At 38.2% G+C, this 16,938-nt stretch overlaps 1 protein-coding gene across 7 annotated transcripts in view; it reads right to left on the bottom strand.

Annotated features, from left to right (window-relative positions):
* Window positions 1–16,938, bottom strand: part of SEMA4G (semaphorin 4G) — a 110,014-nt gene that overhangs the window by 36,280 nt on the left and 56,796 nt on the right. The gene's annotated exons all lie outside the window — the stretch shown is intronic.

The raw sequence follows: 16,938 nt of genomic DNA on the forward strand, positions 1-16,938 counted from the left end.
TTTTCTCCAACAATTTTTCTTGGAAGACTATGTATACAAAATATGACTAACTTGATTCGACATTCTCCCAACTCAGCTGACTCGAAGGAATTTAATCCTGGGCAATAGCAAATCTATTTTAGGGCTACTTTTAACTCCCTTGTGGTTAGTTGATTGGATCAATTGACTCACTTTCAATGCTCCTGACCCAAATATGCACATTTTTGGAACAAGGTCAATATAAGAGAACACTTCCCATGAGATTATTTCAGCAAAGCTAGCCAGGGAGCCTCCGAAGTCAGAAAAATCTGCAGTAGATGTATTATCATTTGTCACCTTATTACAATGGCTGAAAAGAATTAACAAGAATTTCACGGCACCTTGAGAATGAGGATTGGCTGGTTTCCAACATTCTTAGAACTGGTGGCACATTTGCAATTTTGAAAACCTGTTGAGCCTCTCAAAAAAGAAAAAAAGCCAGCTTCTGCAGTCTTCCCAATCATAAAATGACCGCCACAGGGAGCATATCAGTAAGTACCTGCCATCCCCTTTATCTGGTGTCAATGAGATGGTTCCTACTAGGGTGGTGGAAATCTTTCAAAAGGAGGGTGTTTTAGTATGAAGGGGGATGCCCCTAGCATCTTTTTTCCTTATATTTAAGCAGTGGTGCTTTTTGCCAGGCTTTTCCATTGGCTTCTTAAGTGCTCTTGGCTATCTTCACCTACAGTATGTCTGCATGCACTGCCAGCTTGCTTGCTTTTGTATATTTCAGATACAGATGCAGCCAGGTGGCCTAAAAAGCGGCTTTAATAATTCAAAAAAATATATATTTGGTATTTGTTCCTATGTATCATAAATATATATTTCAACAGATGTGTACTTTCCTATCTCTTTTTTGCAAGTTTAATACTTTCATATATAAGAGACCAGCAAGAGGTGCTACTCTCCTTCTTCCTAAGTAAGCCATACTCTGCTCTAACCCTTGGGCAAAGCCAAGAAGTATTATGGGTTCCAATAATCCCCCTGGCATTTACTTGGTCTGCTGGAAGGCTGATACTACAAGGTATTTGTCCATTTATACAGCTGGTAATATGCAACTGATAATATGCAGCAAAGGGCCACAAGGATTCTCCCTTGCAAATAAAACCCCAAGATGCTGCTCTCTATGAAAAATATGGCTTGATATACAATAAATTGTTCAGCTGGAAGCTGGATAAAATCCTACTTTAGCCCCGGACTAAAGTAGCTTTTCTTCCACTTGTATAAAGGAGAAATTATACACTTTCTTGTAAGACAGTTTTGCAGACATAAGGGATAAAGGCAGTTATTTATATTTTTATAAGCTATCCTAGTGCACACAAAACCCTGACATGGAAAAAAGCTGACCAATCTAAACTGAATTAACTTCCAGTGAAAGTGTATAGAACCCAAGTACAAATTATACACAGTTTGATTACCATATTTTATTTCCCTTTCACAAACAGCAAGTGGCTTAGCCTCAGGTGACATTAGCTGTATAAGGTCTCATGCAAAAATTAAACCCAGATGGCATTTCAGCAAAATGAAAAAATAGATAGCAATTAAGCAATGTTGATAATCAACTTGTATCTCTATAAATGCCTCGCTGCTCTGAACTTCCCTCTATCAACTGTGTGATCTGATGTAAAGTGAAATATCTTTAAAAAAAATTTGTACTGTTAGTAAAGCTTCCCCAAAACTTAATCAACCTTACTGATAGTACCCAATTAGAAAAGGCAGTTTTGCAGAAGAGAAGTCAGGGCTATATGCCTGTATATCCACCACCATTAAAAAAGGTTTTTTATCATTAATAATAGCAAGGATAACAAAGGAAAATGGGGAAAAAATATTTCTCTATTTTCTGAGTGACTAGTATGTCTGCTTCCACATGCAGGTAGTCCTCATTTAGCAACCACAATTGGGATTAGCAAATAGGTCAATAAGCATAGCAGTGACTAAGTCAAGCTTAGTCCATGACAGCGCTTATGAGTTTATTTCAGCTTTTCTTCCCTTTACAGACCTGCAAAGGCAACAAAGGCAAGGATTGGTCAATTAAGTTGCTTTTCCATCACTGTTGCAACTTCTAAGCATCACTAGACAAGGTAGTTTACCCCGCACTGCCTGTATTTACTGTATATATCCCATTCAGAAATTATCCTCTTCTATGGTTTAGATTTAGAACACACACAAAAATAACTATTTCTTAACCTATTGCTAGCAAACTATTCAACACACTGATGAACATTTTCTTAGGAAATATTTTACCGCCATCTTTCTTATGCGTATCTTATGAGTATCTGAAGAAGAGCTCTGTGCAGTTCCTAAGCATGCACACTCTCCGCACAAGCAAGTGAAACCGAAGGAATAGATTGTTTTCTTGTATTTTTTTTTCCAAGGATGGCACTGAGCTGCAGCAGGCATGAGTCAATGTCATTCTGCTAATCTTTTCACTCAGCCTTTTGAAAAAGCAGCATAGGCACACATTCTTTTGAGCCTCAGGGGAACGGGATGGTTTCCTCAATATAAAGGCAAGTATACCTCATATGAAAAGCCAGTATCTCTCTGCCCTCTGCCTACAGCGAAGGAGGAACATGGCTACGGGGCAAGTTAAAAGCTTCTAGCGTATCGGTTAGCCAGAACAAAGGGATTCATAAATCACCCAGGGCATGCAATGCAGCTGGCAGTGTTAGTTTTTTTTAGAGAACAATCCCACAACATGAAAGGAATTGAAAAGAGGTTGCTTTCTTCTCTAAAAGAGAGCAGAGGTGGGGGTCTTCACCTAGCAGAACTACCTTCTTGAGAAAATGTTATAGCAAATGCATTGCTTTATATAATAATTTGCATCTACAAATTGCCTCAGAAAATATCATGGGGCAATGGGGCACAAATTCACCCTATCAAAAAAAAAAAAAAAACCAAGGGCCTTTTCTTACCTGTACTTAACCATGGTGACCTCTTTTTTCTGCCTTCCCTTCATTCTAAACTCATGAGAAACAAGCTTAAGTCATCCACAAATGCACCAGTGTTAAAATTGTATTTCTCACCCTTATTCTCAAAGCACCCCATGAATAGCCTCATGGTGAATAAACACAGTCTTAATTTATCGTCTGCTACTATATTGGAAGGAATTCAGGTGAATTAAAACACAGGCAGCAAAGGCAGACTAAGGATCAGCCACGAGGAGAGCAGATTTCATGGCAGGATAGTTTTTTTCTGCCAACTTGAGGGCAGATGGAGAACATGTCAACTCAGCCATGGGGAAAGGCTGCTTTTTTTAAAATTAGAATTCCTCACCAATCCAAACTTCAGTGAGGAGTAATTGCTTTCCTGTTTTAACAGAATTTCTGGAGGTGGCACATTATTTTTTATCTCTACATGCTAGGAGTACCATTAACATTGACTATCCACAACTACCTAGTAGAGAGCTCCCCAAACTTGGCAACTTTAAGATTTGTGGACTTCAACTGGAGTTGAAGTCCACAAGTCTTAAAGTTGCCACGTTTGAAGACCTCTGACCTAGTACATTCCCTCTGCAGCACAACAGCCCAGAGATTACTCAACTGCCTATTCTGGGTTTTTCTTTCTTTCTTCTTTCTTTCTTTCTTTCTTTCTTTCTTTCTTTCTTTCTTTCTTTCTTTCTTTCTTTCTTTCTTTCTTTCTTTCTTTCTTTCTTCTTTCTTTCTTTCTTTCTGATTTTTATCTTGGGACCTGAAAACATGCAAGCTTATTTTTCATCAGTTGGATTGATCTTGATAGAAACTTTGCTGTAGATTTCAGGGTTTTTTGTCTTGAACCAGCTTCAGCTATTATTGGGGGGGGGGGGGAGGTTCAGAAGCAAAGGGTGTGTGTTCCATTTGGCAAGAATTATTAATACATGGCAGATTTATTTCTGGCGATCCTTAGATCTATCCTCATAAATGTGATGAAAGTAATTTCTGCCATCACTTCAATTACCCTTAAGAAAATAATCTCTGACAGGTGCCAAAAAAGTGGGAGAATCTTTGATGGAATCTTCATTTTAACAAGAACAGTTAAAACATATCTCTAGGATTAAACTTTGTTTTTTTTAAAAAAAAACACCACTGACATACCTGATATAACAATATCTTAGTATAACTCGTTGAATCATACGAACTGTGGCTACTAACTGAGCTACAAAAATCCAGACAATTATTAGATACTGAAAATTTTATTTCTTTGTTGCCCTTTCATGATCATCTAGTGACTGGCAAGTCATATAGTATCTCCAAATTAATCACCAAAGATAGGTTCATACAGCATCCTAGCCTAAATTGTGTTTGACTAATTCACAATTTATTGTGTCATATGAATAAAGAACCAATGATTAAAAGTTCCTCTATCTGATTCAATAGGGCAGGAGTTTATTATCACCTTTTATCACAATCCATCAATTCTCTTTTTCCCTCTTCTGTTAAACATAATTTCCACATAATGCTTTTCACTATGGAACTATGTTCAACACTTACAGTGTTCAGGCGAACTTTTCCCAGGACTTTCCTCATATTTGTATAGTGTGAGGTAGAGGTGATTAACGTTCAGAGGAATCTCTTGTCAGACTGGTTTTACAGTCACTTAGTTTGCTCTGAATCACAGCATGGAAAAGAAAATTTCCCTCTGTGGAAGTTTTCACTCTGCTCACCTTTAGTATGTATCCTTTCCCTTTGTACTGGTTGAAAATCTAACTTCTTTTTCATAACTCAGAGCACTCAAAGGTTCATCAATTTGTTCTTTCTAGCCTCTTTCATCATGACATCTGAACAGCCTTATGTTGGGGAAGGTCAGGAGATTATGTCACCCTGGTCAGTATAAACGCTGCTGGGCTGAAGAAATATATCACCCAGAAGACACCTGAGTCATATTAGAGTGCTATTCTTCACAGGAGAAGTTCCTTCTAGCTCTGGCTTGGTTCTGGTCTCTACTTTGATTGAGCAAATCTGCCTTTCTGTTCTAAGAAGGATTAAGAGTATTGTTTTCCTTTTATTTCAGGTGTGTTGAATATTTGTGCTGCATTTTCACCCATTACTAATAGCAGGAAATAGGCACTACTGAACAATGATACATAGCAATGACACATAGTCTATATTTCTGAGAACTCTGAAGGAAAAGAAAAGGATTCCTCAGAGATCATGGTTGCTATATTCAATGTACACAGATTCCATTATTTCTATAATCCTCTGAGCTCTTTTTGCTGATAGAAGTATTGCAAGAGGCCGTCACAGCCGAAAATGGAGCACAGGAGCCTGTTTTCGCTGGCAGAGTGCTCGGACCCCCACAGATGCCCCCGACACGAGTGAAGTCGAGCTGGCCATGCCCACCCCAGCCCCCTGAGGTCAAAGACAACCCTGATGTGGCCCTCAATGAAACTGAGTTTGATGCCCGTGGATTAGGTAATGCCATAAACATCCCATGATAACTAGAACACTACAAAGAATTAAGCAGCCTGAATGTGGGCAATAGGCTATAATAATAGGTTCTTACAAGTCAAGCATTTGTTTGAAAGAAATTGAGAACAGTTTTATTTGCACAACTGCCAAGTGTCTCCAGGTCAAGAGGGAAATATTTCAATCTTAAAGTTGTAAGTTGTTTTGGGAATCAGTTGTTTATTATTATTGCTAATAGCACTTAGACTTATATATTGCTTCATAGAGCTATACAGCTCTCTCTAAGTGGTTTACAGAGTCAGCATATTGCCCCCAATCTGGTTCCTCATTGTACCGACCTCGGAAAAATGGAAGGCCGAGTCAACCTTGAGCTGGTGAGACGTGAACTGCCGAACTGCTGGCAATCGGCAGTCAGTAGAATTTGCCTGCAATACTGCATTCTAACCACTGTGCCACCACGGCTCTTATGTTTATATATAGCAAGGAATTTACAGTTTCATTATATTACTAAACCTTAGGATGTTGTGTTCTAAGTTTGCTAAAGTCTAATTCTTATTTCAAAGGGACTTTGTAGATTTCTAGAAAAAGATTTTAACCCCAAAAGTTAAACAATTACTTTATTCGACTTCTATTGTGTATGAATTCCCTTACCAATTCTTCTGTTGCAATTTCCTTTTTTAACCATATAACACAACAGGTTCTCACAACAATTCATATCAGCAGTTATACATACTTAGTAAGTCAGTTTATTACAATATAGTAAGAACTGTTCATAGCACAAATGCTATATGTTATTTGCCAGACTTACAGGAAAGCTTATTTAATAAACCTACAAACCTAAGCATTCTTCAGCTCAAACGTTTTGCTGCCTTGTGTTGATTTGACAATTGTCAATCCCAAGTGTATTCCTTTCTTCCAACTATTTCACCTCTTCCATGTTCTGTAGATATGGATTGTTTTCAATCGGTCAATTATAATTGTTCCAGTAATTTATTCCTAACTATGACTTGAAACTTATTTCATATCTATTTCTTGTTAGTTATAACCAATTTATTATACTATTAATATATTATATATATTAAATCTTTATCCAAGATTTCTTTCCCAAAGAGCAACCACAAGAACCACATTTGGATTTGAAATTCAAAATGGAGGCTACCTCCAGAAAATTAACAAGAATTTAATAAGAATAAGTTTCCACTATCAGCAAAGAGCACCAATAGTTGGTTTTCCCCTCCTCTGCTATTACAACAGCAATAGTTTGAGAAGACTAGCAATTGATGATAGATGATGCATAAATAAGGATTAAATGAGTCATCTGCATGTCCCTGCAGGATATACCCCTGAGTGAAACGAGGGCTTGCTGTATCATTTTTGTTTTATCCATAACCTACTTCATTCGAATGTCATTGAAAGTTAGACCATGCTGAATCTTTCTTTATATAAGCTGAGAGATGGAAGTTAAAACAAAAACTATAGTCTTCAACTGAATACAGGCAACATTAGTCCAAACTGAGCTAGCAATCATCAGGGGTAAATTTAACTAGAACAAGTCTGCCTATTCCAAAATAAAGCGTAAGAAATTCATCTAGATTAATTGATTATTTCTTTCCTGTGGATTTGTCCTAGAGTCCTAGACCTACACTAGCAGTGTTGAAATATTTCCTGGATTTGTATTATCTTTAGCCAAAGTTATTGTCCCATAATTAATCAAGTATTACAGACTTTTGGGGTGTTCTTTCCATGACTTTAGTAGAAAATTGGATAGGAACTTTCACTGAAAATGTTTGGAAAATTTGTACTAGAAACAATAACACAATATGATAAGACTTCTATAAAGAAAATGGGTTGTAAGTGGCTAATACATTATTTCAACAACAAAGTTGGCTCTACATCTAGTCACTTCCAGCATTTCAATCAAGAAAAAAGTTAGAATGATCAACTCAATGCTATTCCCTTTTATAGTGTATGCATGCAAAGGATGGATTTTATGTAAGAGCAAGAGGAAAATCAACTCCTTTTAGCTATAGCATTGGAGAAGGCTGTTTCAGATTCCTTGGACAACTTGGAGACCCAACTGTTTGATACTAGAGGAACTCAAATGAAGTGCTCACTGGCAACAAGGATTATGGAATAAACACTGTAATATTTTGGATGTATCACAGGAAAAGATGCATCTATGAGAAAGATAATAATGCTGGACAAGATTACCAGAAGGAGAAGAATCCAACGAGCCATAAAGTAGGTAAATGAGGAGGAAAAAATATCTGGATGCTATAGAAATACTCTGGCAAGTGACAGGGCAATTGGGATAATTTTTATCTACAGTGTCACCAGGAACTGGCTATGACCCAAAAGAAGATAACAACAAAAGTTTGCAGTCTCCTGGATTACATTTATTGATAATTCTAAAAAATGAATAGCAATAATACATTTTTAAAGTCTAGGATAGGGGTGCCAAACTGGATTTCTTCGAGGGCCGGATCAACATTGTGGTTCTTTGTACTGCTTGGGTGGTGGACCTTAAAGTCTGTTCCCAGACTGCAGTACACTGTAGAGCAACTGGTGAGACATATGGCAGTCATCCACCCATCCTTCTCATCTTGGCTCTGATAATTAGGGACTCAATGCTGGTGGACTCTCTGCAACCCAAGACCTCCAGGCTGGAGACATGGTCTTGCTAATGAATGCCGAGCATGGAGTGGGAGAGTGCACAAGTGAAATTTCTCCAGCTGTTTCATTTGCCAGACCCTGGTTGTACAGAGTCCAGGACTCAGATCCATATAGGAAAGAAGGAATGACCACAGCTGTATAGACTTTCGGCTTTGTGGCATTACCAATATGTTGAATGAACATTCTAGTATGCAGCTGCCCCAAAATATGAACAACAGCCAAAGGCTCAGGAGCTGTTTCTTACTTGATGGCCAGCAAGGATGCAAATTTTTACATCCCAATAACCACACTGAAGAGATTTAAAACAGCTCACTAATCATATGAATAGGCTGAATGCAGAGAAAGTACCATTAGTCAAATCACTATGTCAGGAATCAATATTGTGTTAACAACTATTTTCCTGTTTCAAGAAGCACCAACTGGGCCTTTGACTACAAAGGGGAAAAAAAGTGTTATTAATTTCAGTCACTCTAAGATAACAATGTGAATTGTTTTCCCAAAGACAAGATTTGTGAGCTGCACTGGGTCAATGAATTTTCCTAATATTCGAGAGAACAATGATTCTTTAATTTATCCTGCATAACAAATTCCTTCCGGTATAGTAATGATTGTGACCATCCTAAATCCGTTTGGTAATTAGCCAAGCCAATGTGAGCTTAAGAAATCCCCAGCTGCTGTGCGTTTAGTGGCCTTCCTAGGATTCTCCGTTATCAAGATATTATTACAGGAATCAACAGCTGTTTACCCAGCTAAGCTGCAAAATAGTTTTTAACCTTATTATTTCATACATTTTCTTGCAATCTTCTCATCACGTTATCTCTGCTTCAATCTGACAGAGATTTCATAAGTGTAGTCTCTGCATGTTGAATGCCTCCTATTTGGATTTAACATCAAAAATAAGCTTATTTGGGTCTTAAGAAAATGTTGGAATTATTTTTTTTATGTGAAGGTGTTTGAAATATAGAACTGAGAAATAAAACCCCATAAATCCCAGCTTCCACATTGCCTGAGGGATTGTAACAGTTTCAGTCCAACTAATACGCAGGTATACAAAGTGGAGAAAGCTGCCATCTCCCAATGCAATGTTCCCCACTGCAGTCTTATCTGCACATATTCAGCACACATTTTGAATGAAATAGTATTACTCCAGGATGAACAGCCATTCCAAAATCAAGGCAGGTAACATAATTTAATGACCTGGACGTAGGCCATCCATTGTCATTTATTATAGAGGATTATAGCTGAGTGAATGTCTTATTTCTTCACACTTTAAAAGAATTTCAGTGTTGTAGGATGAAAAAACCCCAGGGTAAGAAACTGACTCTGAAACTGAAGAACAGGTTATTTTTGATGTTCAAGATCTTAAAAACTTCATCCAAAAGAGAATCTGCTAGCACAAACTGCTTGCCAGGAAGAATTTTATGTTAGCCTTGTATACTTGAACGAGAGCAGCTATAAACATGTTGACATGTTTTATTGCTATCATTTCAGTCTCTTCTTTCGGGTCAGCTACATTAAACTTCGAAGGACACGACATTTCAAAACTTCCTTCTTCTCAAAATAAACACTAAACAGAGGTCTCAACATAGCTCCTGAGCAGTACCAATATTACAAATGAAATTCTGATATTTGGGCAATGAATGGCATGAAGCAAATTCAGTGGTAAATCACAACAATACATTTAATAATATATTCTCCACGCACACAATACTTTTAGCCAAAATGTGTTTTGCTTGTTACTGGCTTAAAGTGAGAATAAATCTATAGTGAACTATGGTTTGCAATTCAGTGCGTTGCATGAACCCAGCAGCAGAGTTTATGAATGAAACCATAACTGAATAAACAATGCGCCAATCCTAAAATAGGCAACATGTGGACTCTATACAGCTGCCACCAGAATTCCGAGAACATGGTAAAATTTAGCAACAAAATAGCACACTTTTTGTCTGTTTTTCAGATCTAGGGCAGGAGTGGTTTGTTTCCAGGAAGCTTATTGCTCCCATCCCTATTCTTAAACTCACTCCAAAAAGACATCAAATTTGGTCTGCACCTCTTGGGCTAAAACCACAGCCTCATCATATGGCCCTTGTTGGCCTCCAGAACAGTTTCTCAACCTTAGCAACTTTAAGATGAATGGACTCCAACTTCAGCACTTTTTGGGTTCTCTTTGGCTTTTTTTTTTTTTTTTTTTGCCAGTTTGGGTATTTCATTAAAAGCGATTAATCTGATTATATCATTCTACCCAAAATACTCTTTTATCATAAACCCTACTGGAAGACAGTCCTTCTGTTTGAGTGTGCTTCTGAATCTGACACCAAGACTACTATTGGAGAGTGCACAATATTGATGAAATGCTATATTGCAATAATTTGCTTCTGTCTTGATGGATACCCATGCCAAAAAACTCCTCCAAAACCTGTTTCAAAATCTGCAACTTATTACAACAAGCCTTTGTTACCTTGAGGAGCAATGATACAATTTCTCCGAAGCATCCAGTTATGATGCAATGGTCCACATAAAGGAAAAGACTGGGGAGTAATATGCCAGATGACTTTAGCAGAGCGAGAAGCAGCAGCAATCCACATGAGTTAACAATGGGTGCTTCAAGGAGCTAGATCCCATAAACAACATGGTCCCAACTCCTATTGCTCTTATCAGTATCACTACTATTTATAATGCCTTATTGCAATTTTGAACTCAGACTGTGTCCCTGCATGGTCTCTCCTGTAATAGGCATTCCTATATCTGGGCAGTTGCTTTGCACTTCCTCATCTTTCATCTTGCCTAATTCTTTTGCTTTCTCTGTAGTACTACAAAGTACTGGTAGTACTACAAAGAATGACCATCTTGTATTTATCACAAAAAAAGTTCAAAACCTGATAAACATTGCCATAGGTAAATATGTTAGGGGGAAAATAGCATGGCTGATAGTCAAGAGCACAACCAATTTCAATGTAGATGCATATATTAGAGGAACATTACCTCTACAAGAATGAATTCTATGCCACTGCAACATGACTGAAACACGTTGAACACCAGTGAGTCAGAAGCATCTTTCATACCAATCTGGAAATACATAATTTGGATCCTGACAGCTTAATATGGACAGGATTATTGCATGGAGATTATGCCAAACTTTCCGTTGAATCCCAAGCCAACTGATATATTCGCAGTAACTTCTGACTCTAGTGGAATACCTTGATGCAAAAAGATCACGAATATGAACCGTCAAATATGAACTGTCAAAGATCACGAATATGAACCGCTATTTCCTTATGAGCAATATCCACTGAGAAGGTTAAGAGCAGCAACAATTCAGAGGAAGAAAAGGGACAGAACTTCTGCCCTATTCAGTATAGCAATTATAGATGAATGAGATGCTGTTTTAGGAAATAGTCTGTTATTTATTCAGAGCAGCTCCTTAGAGAGCAATTCACTTCTGACTAAAACACCATTAGAAAATCTAATATTCCACTAGCAAAACTGGCCAATGATCACTACTTTTCTCAATCTTCAGTTATCCTCTTGTTTCAGCAGCAGACCACTTGGCCTTTGTCATATACAGTATTTTTTTATGTTGTCACTGTGGAACTAGGTTTCAAAACCATTTCAGAGGTGTATAACCGCATAAGCTGTAACATTTATTTTACAGTACTTGAGTGCTATAGTGAAAGACTCTATACGGCTCATAAAATAAAAATATGTTGTAAACATAAAAAAACCTGAAATTATAAGTGTAATAAAACATAACTACTAGAGACAGCGGAGTCATAATCATAAGTAGCCTATCATGAAAAGGAATAGTTTCACCAACTCTCAGAGGGAGTACGGAAGGATTCCATGGTTAAAAGCACTCAATCTCACTCAGTAGTATTGTAAAACATGAAGGGATACACTCTTTCTATGCAGCTCGAATATATCATTCGAAAAATTTCAATCTCCTATTCAAGGCCAGGCACTGGACTCAAAGGGATCCATATAATCCAGTTCTAACTTCCATAGATAACCCTTTTAACATTTTCTCAATGTTTTTTCCTACGAAGGGAAGACTGGATCTAAGTTGTGCAGATTTCAGTGGAACTACTTGCTTCCAGAAGTTGTGGATGCTCCAATATTGGAGGTTTTAAAGAAGAAGTTGGGTTACCATTTGTCTGAAGTGGTGTTGGGTTTCCTGCCTGAGCAAGGGATTGGACTAGAAGACCTTCAAAATCCCTTCCAATTCTGTTATTCTATTGTTATTCTATTAAGAGGAGCTTTCATTTTCTTTTTCAAGATGGTGGGCACAATTTTTTAAAGAACAACTTACACACACACACACACACACACACACACATCAAATTTACCATTCCTTTATCTCCACAATTCTGCTTTATCTTCCAAAATTCACTGAAATCTGCTGAATATGATCTGATATACAGTACTTATATGATAGCATGATAAAAAAATAATCTGCAGGCTAGAACTAGAATTTACTACTAAATCACATTTCTTGCTTAACACTGTAAAACCAATCACATCCAAAGACATAGAGAGATAGGATTTTACGCAAAAGTCTTAATTGTAGTGCCAGGGGCTTTCCATAGTTAGAATGTCTCTTCGGATTGGAATTTTTAATGTGACAAAAAGTAAATACTATTCTGTACTTATTTAGTATAATTATACATATTCATTGTATTTAATTAAACAAGCTTCAGCTAAATGTAAATGTAAGTTAAATTAAATCAAAGGTATGTTTGGCCCTGGCCTTTTCTATTTCTTCGTATATTTCTCTTTGCTTTTAATATTGAAGCTTCTGACAAAACATTCAAGGCCCAGAGAAAGTTCAAAGACTAAAACACTACTGTATTCCATCCATTGTTATTCATTAACCATACAGACCTCACAAAAACAGAGGAATACATGAAAGGATTCAGATAACTGTTGAAAACTGAGGAATAAAAGATCAGTGACCAGAGAGGCAGGAAATGTTTGGGGTTTGCATTTTTCCTCATCCCTTTCCCATGGATGATTTCCTCACCTCCAATGCTTCCATTTTCACAACCTTTTTCACTATCTTTAACATATGTCAAAAAAAATTCAAAAAGCCCACATTTTTCCTATCTTCTTAGCAAATTCATTGTTCCCCACTTGCTGTTTCTTTAATGCTAGAATGAAAAATGCTTCCCTGGTACCTCTAATTGATAATGTAAGTCTGCATGCCAGTTCCATCTTGGAAGTTGAATGTACAGACAAAAACAATTGCAATTAATTACCCATACTGAAAATCCTGCATTCAGCAGCCTCAGCAAAACCAGCATCAAATGATAGTATCGTTTTCACTGGTGTCATACATTCCTTGAAGAAATTAACTATAATGAGACGAAGTTCAAAGGGCCATAAAGCCCAGGAACTGCAAATGCGGTTGTGCCTGGCCCACCCTCTGCGATGCTTTACCCATAGTAGCAGATCTTCTGAACCTTTGAGAATGCAGGCAGTTCAGGACTGAAGGTTGTAGACAGAGAACTGCATGATATTTTGGCTCCAAGGAAGGGCTCCCACAAAGCAAGTCCTAGATCCTGCACACTCCTTCTGGCTGGTCTGACTGGATAGCCTTGATGGCAATGAATGAAACCTTTGGGGGGCACAGTCTTCATTTCAAAGCAAACCTTGGATGAAATTATGATTGTGTTCACATATGACATGCAACCTAGATTAACATAAATCCATGAATCTTTTGTTCTTATAGCAAATGGTTGTGGCTTCATTTTATTGCCTGAATAATACAATAGGAGGCGGAGCTGAGGTTGCTACAACACAACATGCAATCTTGGAGCTCCAGGATTGCTGTTGATATCTCTGTTGTTGGATGGTCCTTTTTGGACCTAAACCATCCCGCAGAGACGGTGATAGAGAAAGGCACATCCTGCTGATCTCAGGGGCATCGCAAAGCCCCTGATTGATCCAGGAGAAGCTCTTTTTTCCGGCTACAAGAGAAGCAGCCATTGAAGCTGCACAACGTTGGGACAGACCCCTGAAATGGAAGCAGAGCAGGAGAGAGAGTGTGCCAAAATTGGTACAGCCCTCTCTAAGTGGGTTACAGAATCAGCATATTGCCTCCAACAATCTGGGTCCTCATTTTACCCACCTCAGAAGGATGGACGGCTGAGTCAATCCTGAGCCGGTAAGAATCAAACTCTTTGCAGTGAGAACACAGATTTAGCCTGCCATATTGCATTCTAACCATTGTGCCATCACGCCTCTTGGCAAACCCAGCCAGTATATCAGTATATGTTGTAACAGAAATGGTGGAAGAAAGCAATTGCATGTGGTGGAAGCATGCACTTAACATTTTGGGGCTCTAGTTGGATATGGCAATAATGCAAAATGAATCCATGCCCACCATTTTTTTCTGAATATTTTTTAAGGGAGAGATTGGCTGCTTGGTTTTAAAACTGTTAATTTTTTTTCTAAGGCTAGGACCTTGCCTAAAACTCTTGGAAGCTCTTTCTAATCTATCTCTAGTTACCCCAAAGTGTTCTAGCAGATGTAGAACTCATTTCCAGGTCCATGAAGCTCTGAGGTTACTTATTCTGTGTTGCAGGACTTGTGATTTTTCCAGTACTTGAACCTAGTCTTCTTTGTGATCGAACTCACAACATTTTTGAACAATGCTGGTAGCTTATACTGCTGTTAAACATGTATCCTGGCTTGGTTACTGACCTCTGGAGTAGCTACTGTTTTAGTCTGTGCTCTTGTCCTTCGGACTCATTGCTTTTTGCTTCTGCGACCTGATCTATGGACTGTTCACTGGTCTCATTTTGCTATTTGTTCTCTTAAACAGGAAAGGACAGAGATTATTCAAAGTTTTAGCATTACTAAATAATTCTGTGGTTGGAATGGACAAATTAAATCTTCTAAGCCAGGTAACTACTCAGAGGCAGCCAACGTGAAACAGAGCTGTGGGCAAGGTAGCTCATGCAAACCAAATAGAATCCTTCCCCCTTTCCGTTGCCGTCATGAAGGAACTTCTGATCATGCATTTCTAATACATGCAGATTCCCAGGAAAGTGGAGCCTGGGGATTTGCACCAAGATGCTGATATAATCAGACATGCATGTTGAGGCGAAAGATAGCAGTGCTGACAGCTTCAACCTGGCATGTAATCATCAGTGGCAGCTCTCACACAGCTCTTAAGGCAGGATTTCCTCTCCCTTTCTGTTCCATAGTAAAATAAGGAACAATTCTAAGGGAAACAAACTGAACTGGGGCCTCTCAAAAGGGAGCCTTTCTTTTGCCACAAACTCTCTCTAAGATAATCCATGAATGGTTAAACAAGCCAGAATCCATGGTTTATTTAGGGAAGAGCTTCCCAATTGGGTATTCTTTGATTGGGCAGAAATGAGGTCCTTGACAATAAATCACCTGCTTTGGGCTATATAGGTTGGCGCCTATCCAAAGTATGACTACTTATTTCAACATGGAACAATATATTTCACTGAAGGTAATAAAACTAATATTTTTAATACTTTGGCATTTCCTACAGTTAGTTTACAGCACCATTAACTATAACAGATGAAAGGAATCAGCACACTGCCGTTATTATATGATTCATTCACATCATAGTGCACTCTCTCCACATTAATATTAATGGATTATCTAACTCATGCAAATCATCAGTGTACAACAGTCCCTCATTGTTTCCAGCCTAACAAAACCAACTATGATGTCTCTTTGGTATTATCTCAGAAATCAGTTAAGTTACAGTATCACAGCATTGTGAATGTTCCAGAATCCACAGCAGCAAATCACAATTCTACTGCCAAAAAATCAAGTGAGGACTCCATAATTGGAATCAAAAATCAGAAACTAAACAGCTAGTGCAGTATTGGATGCAACTATCATCACTTTAGCATTAAAATAATAAACAAAGCAAATACCTGTAAATAGCTGTATTAGCTCTACCCTATCAGCAAAATTCAAGAAACTATGGAATAAATGCTTAATAATTCATTTATTGCATTCACTCTATATCTGGATCTCTGTTTGGTATATAGCAGGGGTGTCCAAACTTGGCAACTTTAAGACTTGTGGACTTCAACTCCAAGAATTCCCCAGCCAGCTCTGCTGGCTGGGGAATTCTGGGAGTTGAAGTCCACAAGTCTTAAAGTTGCCAAGTTTGGACACCCCTGGTATATAGAGATACGAGTTAACTTGGTTAACTTCAGGGGTGGGATTCTACCAGTTCGGACTGGTTCAGGCAAACCGGTAGCTCCGAAGATCAACTGGGAGCGAACCGGTTCACACAAGCAAGTGGGCCCATCCGCCTGCCCCTGCGCTTTACATAACTTTACCTTCTCAGCGTCGTGCGGCAGCGTGGATTGCCACGCCTCAGCTGTTTTCCTTCCCAAGTAGTAATCCGGAAGGTAAGTCTTCTCTAAATGCACACACACACAGTGAACTGGTTGTTAAACCGGTAGGATCCCACCCCTGGTTAACTTCCTATAATCAAAACTGACAAACCAATATGCCATTTTAGAGGAGGCCAAATTTGAATCCTGGAGGAAGTAAATTTTTGCCAACAATTCTTTCAAAAGTTTTGACGATTTCAAAACAGTCATACTGCATATTTCAAGATATTAGAATGTCTGCCACAAAAATATCTGGGACACGGTTTACAGAGATTGCCCTGAAAGATTTGCTTCACGTTGCAATGTGTTCACTGTAGAATAATCTGAACTAAAGGGTCCCCAGACTATCAATCCTCCTGCCCAACTTCAAGAAAGCAGGCTATGAAAAGAACATAGAGGTCAATAATTCAAGTACACTGAATTCCATGAACTTCATAATTTATAGCAAGCAATCATTTTTCTTTCTTGTTTTACTCACC

The sequence above is a fragment of the Natrix helvetica genome, assembly GCF_964273705.1.
Source record: "Natrix helvetica genome assembly, chromosome: 5".
Classification (NCBI taxonomy): Eukaryota; Metazoa; Chordata; class Lepidosauria; order Squamata; family Natricidae; genus Natrix; species Natrix helvetica.